The sequence below is a fragment of the Manacus vitellinus genome, unplaced genomic scaffold (assembly GCF_001715985.3).
Source record: "Manacus vitellinus isolate BGI_N305 unplaced genomic scaffold, ASM171598v3 scaffold_49_pilon, whole genome shotgun sequence".
Lineage (NCBI taxonomy): Eukaryota > Metazoa > Chordata > Aves > Passeriformes > Pipridae > Manacus > Manacus vitellinus.
In genome coordinates, this window is record NW_021940603.1 from 5,866,447 (window position 1) to 5,885,472 (window position 19,026).

General features: G+C 39.0%; 1 long non-coding RNA gene across 1 annotated transcript in view; it reads right to left on the reverse strand.

Moving 5' to 3' along the window:
- The window catches only part of LOC108643027, a 121,914-nt gene extending 103,183 nt beyond the window's left edge, over positions 1-18,731 (reverse strand). The window contains exon 1 of the long non-coding RNA XR_003916090.1: positions 18,707-18,731. This is a non-coding gene — a long non-coding RNA (uncharacterized LOC108643027). The remainder of the gene's footprint in view (positions 1-18,706) is intronic.
- Between the last annotated feature and the right edge of the window lie 295 nt (positions 18,732-19,026).

Below are 19,026 nucleotides of genomic sequence, written 5' to 3' on the forward strand. Positions count from 1 at the left end.
GTGCTGATATATTCTGAATCTTCACAAAGAACACAGCAGTCAGAAATAGGTTTTGACCAAGCATAGGAGTGTCTCAATTTTGAGGGCATCCTTATCAGTTTTTGAGGGTGGGGTGGGAGTAATCTTTGGGCAGATGGAGAAACCTGCGTGTTAATGATTGCCAAGTGTATGTTTTGAAGATTGGCTTTGAGGTTAATGCAGATGCTCCTTGAGGGACATCTAAGCTTTGGTGCACATCTCTAGTTAACATCTGAAGAGCCCAGATGGGCTGTCAAAAAATTGGTGTGGATTTTTATTTTGCAGATGAAATAAAATTTCTTCTCCATCACTGCTCTTATGGTTGTAGACTGTTGCATAGTCAGCAATCAGATAAAACAAAAAGCAGCTATAGATTCAAGACTAACCTTAGGATTTATGCACTTGGAAGCTGCCATTTTAATACAACTATTCCTTTGTTGCAAAATTTGCTTTGCATGAAACAGCACTATTTACACGCTAAAAATGTAAAAAATGTCATGTTTTTATATAAAACTATCTTGACCTTTTCTGTTTTATTAAGTTTTGTGTCTTTAAAATTGAGTTTTCTAAATTTGTCCCATTTTTGACAGAAAATATTTTATGCCAAACTGTTTTGACCCAGTTTTGAGTTCCCAATAAAACAAAATGGAACATCACTGGAACAGGCTCCTAGAGAGGTGATCAGTGTCCCCAGCCTTTAAGAGGCATTTGGACAATGGCCTTAACAACTTTAACTTTTGTTCAGCCCTGAATTGGCCAGGTAGTTGGACTAGATGATCACATTCCAACTGAAATATTCTATTCTAACTTAACTCTGCCCAACACTACTAAAACCAAGATGGTGTATACTTTAAAATCCTGTGCAAGTCAAATCTGCACTATTTTCTTACTTTATGTAGTAAAACATCAACAATCATTTGTTCAGTTCAGAGTGGAGTCTTGTTTTATCTAACTGATAGATAGCTTTTCAAGCATGAGGAGTACCTCCAAATGATGCAGAGGAAACATTTTAGGGTTCATAAGCTTCATTTTGATCAGACCTAATATTTCACCAGTTTGGTGAACTTTGTTTCTTTCTACAATGTGATATTGACTGACTTGCTACATTATTCCTTTGGAAAAAATACTCATTTGGGCTTTGAAAGAGACATTTAACACACTTCAGCTTTATCTTAAATAAATATTTACCCTAAAAATAAAATTTAAATATAGCAATATCATATATAGTATAAGATATATATATATACTGGTTTCATTAATTGCCCGCCTTGAAAATTCTGGTATTTTTCAGTGCTGAGAATTTATGTTTGTATGTTCTGTTAGCATTAAGTGATGTTTACCTGGTTAAGATACAACTGTAAAACCACAAAAGAAATTTACATTTGTTTTTCCTCTCCTTGATTGGGGCAGCTCTGTCAGAAGCCAGAGCTACTGTAATTGTTTCATACAGTGTGTCCCCCTCTTCAGCAGAGCACTCCAGTTCATGATTGATTGTGATGGTGAGAGGCTTCTATAGAAAATGATCCAAGGCTTGCATTCATCTGGTGGTAAGGAAAAACATATTTGCTGCCTCAAAGTGCTTGGTCATTTTTATCACACTATGATTGGAATACATTCTTACAATTAGAAATTATGTTGAAAGCTCTCAAAGAAGCAAATAAAAAGGAAATAAGTCCATGTGATGTCACATCTACAATGTACAAAACACCACCAAGACCAAAGAAACTATGCTGATTTATACCAGGTGAGAATCTCCCCCAGTATCTAAAAGTCAATCTCAAAGCCACAGTTGGTAGGCTATTATTCTCAAAAATGAGTTCTCCCCTATGTTCATTATTCTGCCACAGCTGGTGTCAATATTGGTTGTTAGTCTCCAATGGTAGAATCATACCATGTCTGTCCTGTAGACTGCCATGAATGCTTGTGATACCACATCACCTGCAGGGCAGAGATTCTCATGAACTTAAATGTTTGTACAAAGTAAAGTAAAACCATTTTGGACGACTATATTTTTGTGTAATAATAGTAATTAGTAAGGGAAATCATGCACTTTGAGATTCAGCTGTTTCAAGAAACTGCATCAGAACTGAACACATTTCTCTGTCTTTTGTGGAAGTTTGTCATAATCAGCAAGGGAAATATTATTTACAAATTTTATAAATAATACACAAAACTAATCTCATTTCTGTAAAAATTAATCCTTCATGACACACCAATAGAGGGGATATTTTACCCATGTGTTTTTTCAAAATTTTTACTAAGTGCCACAAAATGTATTTGGGCTATTTCCTAAAAGGTTTTTTTTTCCCCTGATTTGCAACCTGATTTATTCTATGCCTTTATTTAAAAAGAAATAAAGCCCCTGGAGCAAATCATATGATTCATGATATAAACAATCAAAACTGAATACAATCAGCAAGACCTTGTAAAGAACAGCATGAAGTTGTCCCATATTAATTTCATCAAAAGATGCCTACAAGGAAGACAATGGGCTAAGATATGTCTGGTGTATGATGGATCTAAGTGTAAAACCATTTTGTTATCCTGCTTTTCTCTGATGATTAAACAGAAGTAAAAATTGAATCAAGGTACAGTTTTCCATAACAGTTTCTTTACCTACCTTTGACTTACGAAATTGTTTACCTCCGATGTAAAGTAGAAAAATGTTTATCTTTTAAACCAGGGAACAGATTAGGTGCTACATAAACAACTCCAAAAGTAACTCCTCTAAAGCCGCATTTAATTTCATTTTTCTTTTCCTCTGGTGCCTGCATGCTGACAGATGGAATGACATGTTTTGGGTCAGGGGGCTTTTCCACCAAGCAGAACAAGTCAATTTACATTCTCATCAAGATGTAGCAGTCTGTGTTTGAGTTTCTTTTATTATATTGATAAAGTATCCCAGTTTGGAAAATACAAATTTACCCTGTGAAAAGCAAATACTTGAACCTTCTCACATCTTTCTTTAAAAGGCTCTAGGCCAGACTGTCCTAACCAAAAAACTCTTTGATTCACTTAATCAAAAGCACAGCTTGTTTGATGCTGCATAAATTCCCACCTAGGTACTTAGTGAGTTCAAGTACAACTCATGCACTTCAGGTGCCAAATTTACCCTTCACTTATGCTTGTGTAATGCCACAGACAAGGGGAACACATGGGTGTGAGGGTGGCTGTTTTCTGCTGGCACTGAAATTACTCAAGCTGTATGACAAAGAAGATGAGCAACTGGACAGAAAAAAGATGCCAAGCAAAGGACAAGCAACAAGTTGGGCTTAAAAAAAAAATGACCACTAAACTCATATGCAAAACCATGATTCCCTTAAGCAAAAAAAAATAAAAAAAAGAACAAACAAAAAAAAAGTTTCAAGGAGATGGTGAACCTAAAAGTTATGATGCAAACCTGGAACGAGTAAATTGGTCACAGGAAAGTAGCTGGCCATTATTTCAGGAAACTTTCAAGTCACTGACAGGATTTCATTAATATCTGAGGGGCATCCAAGCCTCTGGGGAGTTGTGGGAGTGTCAGGGCACAGAAGAAAGAAGTGAATCTCACTCAACATGCAATATTATAATCTTACTCAGCAAGCAACATTATGAGTTTGGTTCAAGATATAAACTGCTGAAGAGTTACAACACATTTCTACAGGCATCTAACATACCACTGCATTATAAAAGACACACTTATCCTGCAAAACCCTCATCAACTGAAAAAGAGAATGACCTAAGGAGTAGGGAAGGTTATTATAAGGAAATTAAAAGGAAAAATGTAAATTGGTAAATAGTTGGTAAATCTCTAGATGCTACAGGTGGCATGGATTATTATTTTTTTCTGGGCTTCTATTACAGCACTTAAACTTGTGTTCCTACAGAGAACTTACAGATGCTTCCCACACCAATTAGAAAGTCCTGATGACTTACCATAGAAAGATATAGGATTTAGAATAAAAAACATGCTACAAAGATTTCTAAAAAGAATTAAAATCAGTTGAGTAGAAGAGTTAAACAGGTACTTAGAAGTAAAAAGACCTCTCAAAAAATGGACATTCTGTGCAAAGAATATAGAAAAGAGCACACAGGCTACCATGTTACGTGCTAAGGGCATAGTAGCTAACAGAAGATGGTTTTGTTTTGTTTGTGGGGTTTTTTCCCAATGAAACAATGTAAGCAGGAATTCTATAATGCTTGGAAAGGTCATCAGATGATCACCATGAAAGCAGAGTCTTTAAGATAACACTGCAGCAGGAAAAAAGTACCTTAGTGTTCACTACAGAGGCCACTGGGAGATTTTCATATCAGAAATAAGATTAAAGCTCTGCCTGACATCACTTACCATCTCACGCCCTAAATAATCTGATCAAAATCACTGAATAAGTCAGATATACTTTTCATATCTACTGAAAACATGACTGCAGCCAAAGGAACCATGTAAAGTACAAGGTGTGAGAGCCACCTGGCACACTAAATAATTGAGTCTGTTTTCAACAAACACAATGGTATAGCTACCTGTATTTACTTCTTGAAGTAAAAAAAATCACAACATTAAGGTTTGATCCTGTTATACAAATGAAATCAGTGTGACATTTTAATTATTTCAAGACAATCAGGCCAATGCAAGTGTTCTTCCAGAGGTAGAGAAGTTTGAAGAGAACAGTAAGGCCAGGAAAACTCAGAACTGGATCTTGCTGATGCCACAGTTTGTCAGGCTGACAAGCTGATGAGCATGGCAGCCTGAGAAACCAAGAGAACTCAAATATAAGGCAGGTCAATTCTTTCAGTCTCAGTCAAAACAATCCACACACTCCATGCCAGACAGACAGAATGCGCAAGTCCACACAACCTTTCCCCCACCGCCCCTCTCCCAAGCCACGTGGCTCGTGTAGGTGCTCCAGTCCTCACAGGCAGTGACACCACACCTGCAAACTTCCCCACAGCACCTGAAGTGCAGTCATTTAGCAATTGCCCAGCACGAAAACACAGCTCACTAGAAAGCAAAACTGGGAAGATACAATTACAGTCAAAACCAACAGTGAGCCCAGAGCACATCGAGGAAAAAAACAACACACCAAAGGGAACCAATATGATTTATGTTGCAACCCAGAGCACTACTACAAGACCCTCACTCCACAGAGCCAGAGCCTGATGGTCATTGACCAGTCTGACTGCTCCCCATGAATCACAATTACAGCAGAACTTGTGATAAATGGCTAAAACTCACAGTGCTCAATAACCCTTAACACCTTTCATTTTTATCTTTTCTATGTATGGGGGAAAGAGGAAGGGTAAAAAAATACACATTTGTTCGTAAGAAAACTTGCCTAGAGACAGTTGCTCAAAGTTTCTTTGCTTTCCCAGCAGAAAAAGTAATTTTCCTTTTATATGTCAGCAGATGTTTATATCCTTGTTGCTTCCTAATGCATTTAATTATTTACTGCAGCAAGATTAGTTGTGTAAAGAGATCTACTCTCACTTGCTAGACCTGTAGGCTCGTGCAAGACAGGGCCACTGAGTATTTGAGAGGTGGCAGAGGGGAGAAAATCTCCATTCTTTCCTCACTTTGTCAAGATTGCAGTTTAAGGACACTCTCCAAAAATACTCATCTTTTACCACCATCACCCAAATTTTAGCTGTTACATTGATTTTATAGTTTTGCTGGGACACTATTAATTCTACAAAGGCAAGGGAAAGTTGAGGCTAGAGTTGGTTGCAGTCTAACTCTGGCAATGCTACCAGATGTCTGCTACTTTATAGGGGAGTTGTAGCAATCCAGTTTGCTGTGGAGATTCATGTTCTTCATACTTTCTAGTACCAAATGCTCATTACTATGAGCAGCCCAGGTGTATTAATTCCAAAGTTCATCTTCAACAACTTATCTTTCCTATATAAAACCTTAGTCATGATTGATGGAAGCAGAGAAACAGGGAGGAAACAGCAAAAGCAGAAGGTACCACACCACTGTAGATGTGCCCGTTCTCTTAATTCCAGCTGACTCTGCTTTATCTTCCAGCTGTCAGACCCACAATTTTAAGCAAAACCAAGACTTCTTTTTCTGCTGCTCATAATTCCAAGTTCATGACAAGCCTAGAGACAAAACTCACCTGACACCACCACTAAGTATTGTCGTGGCACTCAGATGATCTTCTGCACTGAGCCAGGTACAACCAGCACTCAGCAATACCTGACCTGATGATGGTCCCTGTGCAGACTGTTGGCTGACCAAAGCAACTCACAGTATAAACAAAGTTCATGAACCCTTACCAACCACTCAAACCTGGCTTCTATATCTCACGTCTGGAGCAAAAAGCCAGTGACACACATTTGACACTTGCATGAATTCACATGTAAGTGAGCAAATGCACTTGTGAGAACTTCCAGAGATTTTTCTATCACAATATTTTCACCTAAAAACTTGAGGAACAAATCTGTTGTGTGGTTCATGAATTGAAAAAAGAAAATTCATCTAGAAAATTCCCCTTACTAAGTGAATGCTAAAGCAAACGTTATGTAAATATTAAATGAAACAGGAAATCATGAATACTGAAAATAAGAGGACACAAAAGCCACTGTTTTTACAGGTATGTACATATTTTGTTTTAAGTAGGGTTGTACCAAAAAGTCTGAAATTACTTCTCATTATGTTCTGAGATATCCCTGTCTCCAGGGTTCTTTCACACTCCAGCCAAGCTCCTCACCTCTCCCCAGGTGTCTATTGCTCATTCCCTTTGACTCCTTTTACCTTCAAGCTTCTTGTACCACTGGGCTAGGGTTCCATCTTCAAAGGCAGTGACATTCTCCCATTTGCCCCACTTGGATTTGCTCAGCCAGGCAAAGGTGGGTGTCTTATCACCACACACTGACATGGTTCAAACAGTGGTCAGTGCTGGTTCATAAGTATTTTTTAATTACAGTATAATGCTTATCTTTTTATAATTAATCTATTCTGAGGAATGAATTCAAAGCTGTCTTGAATTACTCCCTGAGAGCAAAGAAGAGAACTATTTAATAAGAGGTCAGAACATTCTTAGGAGCAGTGTTTGTATTCCTTTGTCTCAGCCCAGACTTTTACTCCAGTCCATCATCTTCTGCCAGTTTTTACATCATTGCTGAATCTGGGCATGAAAATATTTTAGTCCAGCTGCCCAAAATACCACCTAGCCTGTAATTAAAGGCAGTAGCACACAGTTCTAGCTGACTGCCAAGTAAGTGATCATGTACATGGAAATTAAGTCTGCTCCTTAAAAAAATTAGACGTAGGTAAATTAAAAGTTTAAAAAAAAATCTCATAAGGTATGGACCTGAGGTCACTCACAAAAGGGAGCAGATGTTATAAAGCATGGTCTCTATTGCCTCTACACAGCAGAGGCCATGAAGCAGGGGGCTAACACACCACTCACACAGGTTGAGTGTGGGATTCAAGAGGGTTCTCAGACCACAGAGAGAATTTCACTTCCAAGTGAGCAATACATAAGTAACATGAGAATGAGTCAAAACTCCAGCAAGAGAGTAGCAACCAGTGAGCCTTACAGAAGTCTGAGGTGACTGTACAAATAGCTCTGTGATCAAGCATTTCTGATGTTACAATATTTCTTAACTCCCTCTGTGAGAGAAGACTCCACATACTGTATGGGGAAGTGAATCTGTAATAGGTAGGCAGGGAAAGTTTTAGTGATTTTTTTTGTTGGTGTGTTTGCTTGGTTTTGGTTTTTTATGGTGGTGCTGGTTTGTCATTAATGCATATCAAATCTGAGGATTTATTACTTCTGAGCAGCCCTGACGCCGTACCCTAATTCTCATTAAGAATACCACATATTCAAACAGCAACAGTTTGTCCACACTGAGTCATTTCTCAAAAGCAGCATGAGGAGCTTCTAGCAGATGACATGTTAGATCATTGAACACAAAGGAAAAAACATCTCTTCTTTAAATATTTTCCTCAGCTGCCCCTGTCACTCTTGTGGAGTTATACAAGTGGCTCAGGTCTAATCCATGGAGTCTCAGACCAATGATCCCCTTCTCCAACACATCCAAAACGCCTCAGAGGTGAGTGAGGCTTTCAGTTCCTGCCTACCTACATATTTAACTTGTTTTTCTCCATGAGGGCCTTTCTGTTGCAAACCCCATGGAAGCTTCATATGAATTAGAGTGGGAAAAATGGGAATGCTGTCCTTGGTTTTTCTTTTAATGGTCTTCACAAGTAGCTTGGACTCAGAGTCCTGTTGGTACTACACAAAACTCTAAAATAGAGTGTAAGTCTGAAATCAGTCATGTAATTCCACTGTAAGAGAGAGACCTTCCCTTCTCGTAAAGTGCAAATCCAAGAGCCATTATATAGTACCAGCAATTACATTTACTATTTATTACATACTGTGATACATCACATAAGCATAATAAGATGTTATATATTAGTATAACATACTATTGTTAAACAGTAAATATTTTTTACATTGCCAGAAAAGAACATGATATGCAGCACAGTATTGTGTTAGTTACTGTGATGAGAATTGCCATCCTGAATTAGTTTGAAGGTCCATCAAGCATGGTATTGACTGACACCAGTATCAGATGTTTAAGGAGGGAGTCCCTATGGGGGCAATTATAGACTAATTTACCCATCAGGGAAATTCCTTTCTAAACTCCATCAATTATCCCCCTGAGGCATAGGGATTTATATCTTATGTTTTTAATCCTTTCTAACTTAACTCTAGGTTATCTTATTACACTTATAAATGCCTTTTTCGAAGCCTACTAAGCTCATTTCGCTTAGTATAACAATTATAAATTATGCATAAGTTTCCAAATATGTGCAGATAAACACAAAAAAATACATGTTAACTGGGAAATTACTGATAGGAATTGCATAAAAATCCATCATATGTATCATTGAGAATTCAGCAAGGTTGATCACTGAGAAAGCTATCATGAACATTCAGCTTAATGTCTTCCAGCAAACTTCTGTGAATCAGATAAAAACTGCATCTAGAATAGCAAACCTTAGTGTCAAAAGTCAAAAAAAGGCAGGGTTTGCTATGTTCTTAACGTATCAGTAAGCCTATTTATGTGAGTGTTTCCTATGTTACAGTATCCAGTACGTCATCCAGCTTCTCAGCACAGATTCACAGATGGAAATCTGTTTTGTCAGACCTGTATTTCAGCAATTTCATGGAGAATAACACACGAGACTGCTGTGGAATTCAGCAAGAGACCCCACATTCACATGGAAAGCAGAGAAAATGTCTTTGGCAATCCCCCTTGGTGGCCCCTGGACAGGAAGGCTATACACAGCTAAAGTTTCCTGCTTGCTGCAAGAGCTGCTGGAAACGGACTGAGGTAAGGAAGCTCGGGAATCAGATCATTTTAACAAGCACTCTCCTAACCAGCCTTAAGAGCTGAACAAGAAAGGTTTATAAAACATGAGGCAGAGGTCCTGCCTGCTCTGTACGTGTAACAGGACATAGGTCACATCATAGGATTCAGCAAGGAAAACTGCATGAGCAACAGGACTTTCCACCTGAACAAACTGAGTTCTGGAAAACTTATATTCAGATCTGGAGAAAAACCTGAAACAGACATAACTAATCCATCATACACATTAAAGAAAATATTAATTCTTTTTTTATTAGTTTTTTAGTAGCTTTGAAACAGCACATCAGCTTTCTAAGGACAGAAAAGGGAGTTTGGAGTCACATTAAACCATTAGCAAATTTTCTCCAGGTATTCAAGGCTACCAGGGCAGTGGAAGGGCTTCCTGGCAACAATTTAAATACACTTCAAGGAATAAAGCTCAGCTGCCTTCTGACTGCTGCAACTGCCAAGTTTCAAGTGTCTCCTCCTACTTTCCTACTCTTACCCTGGGAATTTGATGGATGCACAGATACCATTCCTAGGAGCCATTTACATCTACTAAAGTGCCAGCTCTGTACAGGGCTGTTCTCTGCTCTCTTGAGCACAAACAAAGAGCCTCTTCCACCTCCAAACCTCACCTCCTGACAGGCAGGCAGGTACAGCAGAGACACAGATTGTGAAAGAGAGGCACTTATCTCTATGTTTTTTTACCTTTAATAAATTACTCCTAGTCTCTAGGAAGAGAGATTAGGTAGACTCCATTCTTGTCCACAGTTCTCAGAAGCCAAAAGTTAACATAAAACCTCCCATAAAATGCCTGCTTTTCTAACACAGCAAAAATAAAAACCCCTGTGTGAATAATTGATGTCATGGCTCACCGGATGAAGAATCAGAAGTATTTCACATCAATCCCGAAACTTAATTTATCATAAACGGCATGCAAGATGAAAACATTTCTTTCAGCTCAAGAGGCCCCTGCCCCTTTCCCTACATATAAATTTGTTTGATTTGGGATTTGGGGTTCTTTGTTGCATTGGGAGGAGGGAGGAATGGAAGTTACAGCAGTTCGGGATTTTTAATAAAGGCTGAAGAACTAAAATCACCAAACTATTTGCCACTGGTTGGAAGGATCACAGTTGTCACAGGAAATCCAAGTTCACGTTCCCATGCTCGAGCAAACACAGAAGCAATCTGAGCCCAGGTATCCTATATCATATTCCTGTACTGCATCCAGGAGTCTACAAATCATAAGGATGGAAGGACACATTAGCAGCACCTCACACCATCCAGGCTGGCTCTCTAATCAGCACTCCAGTCCTGACATGCTCTTCCTTCAACTGACACCACTTCCTGGATTAGAACAGTCTAAGGATAATTTCACGTGAAACAACTCTGATTTTTCTACTGAACACATTATTAAGCCCAAAAAAAAAAATCATCCCATATGAAACTAGAGCTGTAATTCTATAAAACCTGGTGGGCACAACTTCAAAACAACATTAGTGGAATACCATAGGGAGGATTTTTCTATGGATAAGAGTTTTTAGGACCATACCAACTGTGATAGTGAGACTGAGCAGGGGAGCATACAAGAAACTTCCTCACACAAGACACTCTCCCTCTGTATTAGGTACAAAAATCTCATTTGCACCTGCTCCACTGTGCCTGGAGAGCTACTCACTAAAAAGAAAAAAAATTATTATGCCACTGCTACTGCACCACCACCCCCAAAGAGAAGTGCACTCCTAGGACCTGGGGGATGCACAACAGATACCAACAGAAGCAAGATTATGGCTACTTGAAATGCCACAGGCAACTCCATATACAGATGATGTTTTGTTGTTTACCAACAGAATGCTATTCAGGTCAAAAAGCATTTCAGATGCAGCACGCTGCCATTTCTGACTACATTCTACCTATTTAAACAGCTTCTGCCAGTCACAGAGAAATGAAAAGGTGTCTGCTGGCACTGCAGCACTTATTCTCTCTGAAGCAGCAAGGATATTATTTAGGAATGTCATTATTGGCAACATTTCAAAGCCATTCAGTGCCAGATTTTTAAAAACCCCATGTATAAACATCTCCCTTCCATGGCCAGTGTCAGATAGAGGGGGAGCAGTGCAGCCAGATCCAGTCCCTTGAACAAGAGGTCACCAGGAGGCACTAAACCTGCTTTTGAAAAAATTAGGATAAGCCTAAATATTATTCCTTTCCTTAGTTATTGTTGCTAGCAAATAGCTTATATTTTGTTGCTGTAAGACTCAAGATAAAACACCTCTCCCTACGGGATATCATCTAAATCCTAGTTGCTCATCCACTAGAAATATCCTTATCTCTCAAATACCTGACAGAATGCTGCATTTCCCAGCAGAAAAATCCTTTTTTCCCCGAGTCCTAACAGGTTTCCTAGTAGGAACACCACACTCCCTCTCAATGCTTTGGTGGGTTTTCCAGTTCATTGTCCGCTCTGGTAGGTGACCCACGTTCACCACAACTCCGCATTTCTCCCCCTCTGAAGGTCTCTAGAGAGATGCTGTGCACTGAATTAAGGCTCCCAAGGCAGCAATCTAGTCACAATGAACAGTGAAGGGAAATCCTGCTCTACTGACAGACTGAGTGACTCAAAGGCAATTGAAGCATTTTCATCCATTCCTTACAGAAAAACCCCAACATATTGAGGCTCTTAAATTAACCCACGAGGTACGAAGATCTGGTCATACAATATATGTCTGCTAGTATCCTAGACAGTAGCCTTTCAAAGAAGATCAAAAGGCCTACCTGGCAAACTACTACATTCCAAATAAAAGTAGTCTGTATTAACTTTTTGGTAGGAAAGGGTAAACTTGTAACCCAAGTAGAAAGGGCAGTCAGGACATCTTCCAGAATTCTAATGAAGCACAGGTAGAAACTCTCCACCATGGAATGGGGAAAAAGTATCACATGCAGCCACAACAGTATCAGCTGCCTTGCCCCCAGAGCCAGACCTGGATTGTCCATGCTGGGCAGGCACATGGGGAGCTGCTCATGCCAAAGGCACATAAGTGAGTCTATCATGACACACGGTCCCAGAGCTGCTGCTGCCTGTTCCCAACACACAAAACAAAGGAGCTGGGGAGCACACTGCACATAAAGATATTTACTTGCACTCATCTGTCAGCAGCACTGTAGCTAAACCCAAAGAGAGGACTTGCAAGAAGGACATGCAAAACCTAAGATGACATTTTCCCACTCGAATAGAGTTTAATTTCTTGGGTAACCAACAGAAATAAACGAAGGGTCTGACTGAGGAACTGCAGACACCACACATAACTAAAAACTAACATAGCTGTTAGCAGAGACACTTATAGCTAGAGACAAATCCCACCCAACCCCAGGCAAATCCCACCCATTTCACCTGAATCAAGTAAAATGATTGAACTGGGATTCACCCCTCATTCCCCAGAGGGAATACTATTGGGAATCGCATAGGAGATAGCTTTCAGTTGCTGCAGCACTGCCACCAGAATGGGGAAGAAAACATGGGTATGAGAAAAGATTCCAGTGAAAGTTCCAAAACTCTACTTCCAGGCATTAAATCTGAGTGCCAGAATAGCTGGTTTGTTGGCATTCAGATCTAATCCAATACCTCCCCTTCCAGGAATAACATCGAATTTTAGTCGCTAGGCAGTGTTACTGCAGTGTTTATGTCTAATAGTTTTTCATCCACAGGAACACCAAGAATTTGGGTTCACTGGACTGTATATTTCAGAGGTAATTTCACACTCCCTCCTACCTGTAGTCCAGTAATACTCAGATTTTTATTGCAGGTGTATTAAAATGACTTGATCAATGTGTGATCATCAATGTTTTAATTTTAATAGTATGACTTGCATGGTATCTAAGTCCTATCTTGGAGCTCTCTTGGCTGCTATAAAGAGAATTTTCATCTCATTGGCTTTTGAAATGTAAAATACTTTTTAGTTAGTTTTCTTCCATAAAACTGTTTCAATGCACTTAAAATTTTCATTATATTTTTGAAGAGTCCCTCTACTTAAATTTAATTTGCATAGAAGATTCCTTAACTTGCCCTTCAGTTATAAGTGTGTATTCCACAGACTTTCCTTATTCATGTTTTAAATTCCCTCAAAAGTAAGTTACAAGTTTACCAAAATTTAATTTCAATCAGTAAATAAGATCCTCTTGTTTAAATTACTTTCTCGGAGCAACAACAACAACAACAACAACAACAACAACAAAAACAAACAAACAAAAAAACCCAAAAAAACAAAAAAAACAAAACAAAAAAAAAGAGACATGGGATTTTGATTATAAATCACACTAGGAATGATTTTAAGAAGTCTGAAATACCATATTTAATTGTCCCACTTCATCTCACTGTAAGTTACGTCACCCCTCTTGAACCTTTACCAAACTGAGCAGTAAAGCAAAAGTCTCAACCACAGCAGTAGAATTCACTGAAGTGATTTAATCAAAAAGCCAAGAGTAAACTACGAAGAACATGTAATGAGCACTGAAGAACAAATACTTTGGACTGACAGTTTCAGAGAAAAGATACATGGCCTGTGATACACAGTGAGCATCGCATGGTCCAATGCTGACTGTTGATTTCTTTCTGGCAACAAATAAGAGGGGCAGGAACCATTACAAAAGCAAATAGATCGCTCTTCTGCTCTGTGTGCAATGGAAAGGTTGCAGACTGATGTTACATTTCAGCAACAGCGTTAAACAGAATGGCGTTTCAGCCACTAAAGAGATGTTTCAAAATTGCATTTCTTTATGGTACAGCCACACCAGCCTGGTATCAGAGAAAAATATCAGGAGAGAAATACCTGGAACAAAACTGCACAAAGGAAAACAACAGAAAATTTCCTTTTAATTTTCTGATTCTGGAAGAGTGGAGTCATCATAAAGAAAACCCTTCATTTCCAGTGCAGCACAGTGTTGCAAGCAGAGTTCCCTCACCAACTGTTGCCACAAATCTACCATTTTCAACCTAAGGCACAAATCAATGAAACTTTCATTGATTCCATTCCCATTAGCACATGCAGAGAATCCAAACAGGTGAGAGGGTGAGAACAGATGGATGTCAGGAGGGACACTTGCTTCCTCACATATCTAGCTTAATTAAATGGATGTATAAAGATGTTAAATATAATCTGCCCATCTTTATGAACATCACTGGAAACTTCCTTTACAGCCTAATAAATTCATTCTTCTTTCCAGACAACTGAAAACTCATTCTTACATGCTAGTCATGCTAAGGAGGAGTTTTATTCTTACTTTCCACAAATAACAACTGGGCAGAGACCGGCATTAGCAGCAACACAAAAGTTCTATATGCCAATACTTTCCTTCCTCATCAAAAAAACTGCTGGGAACATCATGAAGAAAGGAACTAACACTCAAAGTTACAAAATCCTACTTCAGCTTCAAGCCCTAACACAAGCACATGGCCAAGTAAACTGACTGTCTTCATTAGCCAAAAAATTTGAGCAAAACACTGCATTGCTCTTACCAATAATTAAATATACTCTTAACCACTTCAGTTAAAACCCAAAAACTTGCAAATTCAAGACGTGACAACAGTGAATTCTCAATTTCCTGGAAGCAGGGGAAAAAAAAAAAATAAATCACAACTACAGAACAGTTGGACGACCTAATTACTGCTGCACAAGCACTGATTTTGGACAAGGCTTCCAGCTACTGCAAGCCAAATAGCACTGAAAGGTGAAAAGCTAAAGCCCACTGGCCCAAATATGCCGGGTCATTCCAAATAAAATAAGCCCAGTTGTTTTCCCTTTGGTTCAGTGGAAGATCAGTTGACAAATTAATTTTTTCTTGCAGAGCAACAGCAAAGTGTGCCTGATTTTGTGATGGCGGAATATGAAAAATGTTCTTTAGGTAAGGGGTGGAAGGGAATATTTAGCAACCAGCCACAACATGCACAGTGTAGCACTAGAGTTTCCTGTCTCTGTCAAATTAAGGAGAAGTCTCAAAAACTGATGGGAAAAAGGATCCTTGGAGAGAATTATTATTCAGGAAAAGATTAACAGGAATCTAATAATACACCCAAACAAAATTATACATTTCAAATATCACAACTTTGTCAGAAAAAGATCAAAATTACAGCTTAGGCACAAACAAAAAAGATTCTAGAATAATCTTATATTTCCCACTTTTGGATCCTTAGCATCCTTAGCACAGTAAGTAACAAAATGTTTCACAACAACAGACTACCTCACAGGCAATTTAATTAAGGAAATCTTAAAAAAATAATTAAACAAGACATTTTCTAACACCCTTTGTGAAGGTATGATAACTTTGGATTGCCCATTTCCCTCCTCTCTTCCTCCCTGTGAGAAGTCCCTGCTCAGTGGTAGGCAGGTCTGTTACAGTGTAAGTCCCCACCGGTTTCACAGCTGATGTGCCAATGGAAATATTAACACAAAGAAGCAGAATTTCACTTCACCCTCCCATTTTACACAGATTTCAGTGTTAGTAATAAAGACAAAAAAATTAGTAAAGACACTCTCTCCAGGTGAGATTGATACAACACACTTTAGTGTGATGAACTTAACCAGGGTGGGTTTTTTCAGCTTTCTCTTTATTAATGCACAGTCCAAGGGCTGAGCAACTCCACACAGCTGCTGTCTGAGGAAAGCTCCAAATGCCTCCTTATCTCTGAATGAAAGTGCCTTCTTCCCATTGTCAGTTTATAGAACATTTTATTGCAAGTTGCCTTCCTTTTTTTTTAGACATTATTTAGAACCCAGTTCCCCCACCAGGAAAGCCTCCCCTTTCCCCACAGGCTCAGCAGGCGATCTGTGAGGTGACAGAAGTGAGATGCAGTCACTCAGAGGATACTCAGAGAACGAGGCACCTCTTGAATTCCACTGACATGCAGCTCTGCAGCTTCAAAAGAGCTGTGAGAGGTACATCTGCTGTCTGCTGGCCTTCTGCACAGGGCAAGTGTCATCCCAGCTCACAGACACACGCTTGGGAAGACACAGACTACTGAGATGATACACTCTGTTTCCTTTCAACTGTATCTAAGTCTGTGAAATTCCCACATTTTACAGAAAATAGACATAGACTTTTCATACTGAAACAAATATTCAGAACAGATAATCTTCTCAATTCTATCCCCAAGTCTCATAGTGTATTTCTTTTTCAGTTTATTTTTAACTGCTTGAGTTTTTCCAGCAGTATGACTGCATGGAAATGAAGATTTCTTTTATTTTTATTATTTCTTTTGCTTTTAAATTAAGTCAGACCCTCAGGGCTAGAAAATTCCTGGTCACCAGACCCCAGCATACCATAGTCCCCAAGACTAGAAAGCAAGTAAAAATACTGCTATCTTTCTTTTTAAATCTTACTATTTAAAATCCCATATCCTTATACCACTAGGCAATGGACAGTGCTGCAGCAATGAGTCAAAATAATAATTTCCTTTTTTTTAATAGAGAGCTTTACCAGTCATGCATAGTCACAGAAAGAAATGGACAATCCAAGGCAGTAATTTCTCACTGAGGTTGTACATTAGCTGGTCTGCACATGTGCATTGATTCACTTGTTTTAAATTGATCTGAGTCATTCTTATGTCAAAGTGGTAAAAACCAAGACTAACCACATCTGAAGTCATGGGACCAAGTAGTCCCTTGGTAAATCTCAAATTGATGCCTGTTACCTACCATGTGAACAGGGCCCCTGCCTAAGGCAGGAAGCTTTGGGAAGTGCAGCAATGGAAATAATTGCTAATGGACAGCCTAGATGATGGGTGCCCCTTGAAGCTGCACTGCAGCAGCCAGTGCAGGCAGTACAAGCAGCCTCCAGACTCTTTATCTAAAACCCAGAAGCATCTGGAAAAAGCCACATTTCAGCAGTGCAGCAGAAAGGCACCATCATTCCTGCAGTTTATCTGCAGGAATCTCCCGGGAGTGCTTCTTCCTGCATAAACTGTAATTACAGGGGCCTAATCAGTAAATTCCATGTTATGTTTCATCTCTTAAACGTCTACATTGCTTTCAATCCTTCTCTCTCATAACAGATCTGAGTGAATATGAAGAAACAAAATAACTGAAGAATTAACCAAGGGCACCCCTCGAAATGGAGTGGGCTTGTTTCCAGGGCCACACAGAGAAGTAGAGGGACATAATACTGTAAATGAACTACCCCTTCAGTCAACCAATACATCTGCAGCAACTGTTTTGGCACCATGTCTTTGAGTCAACAAAGGATTTATTAAACAATATTTGTATATACAACTTCTTTTTTTAATGACCTACATAGAGGATACTATGATATAGTGGTTGCATGCAGACAGGCAAAAAGCCTCAATTATAGATGTTCTCATTATATTTAAAAAAAAAAAAAAAATCTTATTCTCTGTCTGCCAGTCTAGTGTAGCAGCCAATTTGGAAAAGCACCTTGTGTGAATACCACAGCAGTCTGAGCACTCTTGGCCTCTTCCATCATTTAGCAAGGCATAAAGTCCACAACTGCACAACCAGCCCGTCCACCAGAGCACATTATGCAATAAGACCTGTTTGCATATATTCTGCATTATATTGAATCCTCATGGAACAGTCATCTCTACCATGTTTATATGCTGCAGTTTGGAAGACAATTCCTTCCAGCACTCAAAGCAGAAAGGGAAGCTAATATTTATTTTACTCCCTGATAGTTATTCACCTTTCAAAAAGAGACCTCCTTTGACACAGTTCAATTAAATACACAGCAGAAGGAGAGGGGGCTGGTGAAAATTTTAAGATTTTCTTTTAAAATTTAATTTTTATACATTTACTTAAAGTATTTCAGTGTCGCAAATTAAATTCAATATGCAATTAAAATAGAAATTAGTCTTAGAGATATCATATATAGAGAGAGAGGGACAAACTCTTGAGAATTTATTTTTCAGCAAGTTTTTGGGAAAATCTGACCATATTGACAGTGATATTGTTACTTTTCCATCTTTCTCATAGGGTTGCACATTAGTCAGAATTTTGAACCCATCTGTGGAATGACCTGTACTGCCTGAATAGATTTGAATCTACATCTTTCAGGTGAATGCTCCAACATCTCCTATGCAGCTGTCCTATGAATGTTTAAATAGTCATTTCACACTGCTAGTACTAGGAAGAAACCTTCCCTAATCAGGCTTCAAGTGTCTGTGGCCCCTTAGCTGATGTCCCGTGCCCTTTCCCGAGCCCAAAGGGAACAAAATGGAAGATAAATCTTGACCACAGTCTCACAGCCACCTAAGGACACATCCTGCCAACCTGAACTGCACCTGGAAAACAGCATATCAAACCCAGTTCATTGTTGGAAATCTGCATATTTAAGTGCTTACCTCATGTTGTGCCACTCACTACACATTCAAGTTGATGTGCACTCAAGCTGACTTTTGTACTTCTGATATTGTAGAAACACATACCTTCAGGTTTCATAATGCTCAACATTAGAATACTAATTCAGATGATATTTAAGATATTCAGTGCTGCAATATGAAAGATAAGTCAGTTACTCCTTGCTCTTCACCCAATATACAACATTTTTGGTGATCTTTATTTCCCCCACAGGATTCATAGCTCAAGCCCATACACCCAGCCAAGCTTTGGGAAGCACACACAGTCAAGTGTGTTATGGAGCCACTGCAGGGCAGCTTCACGT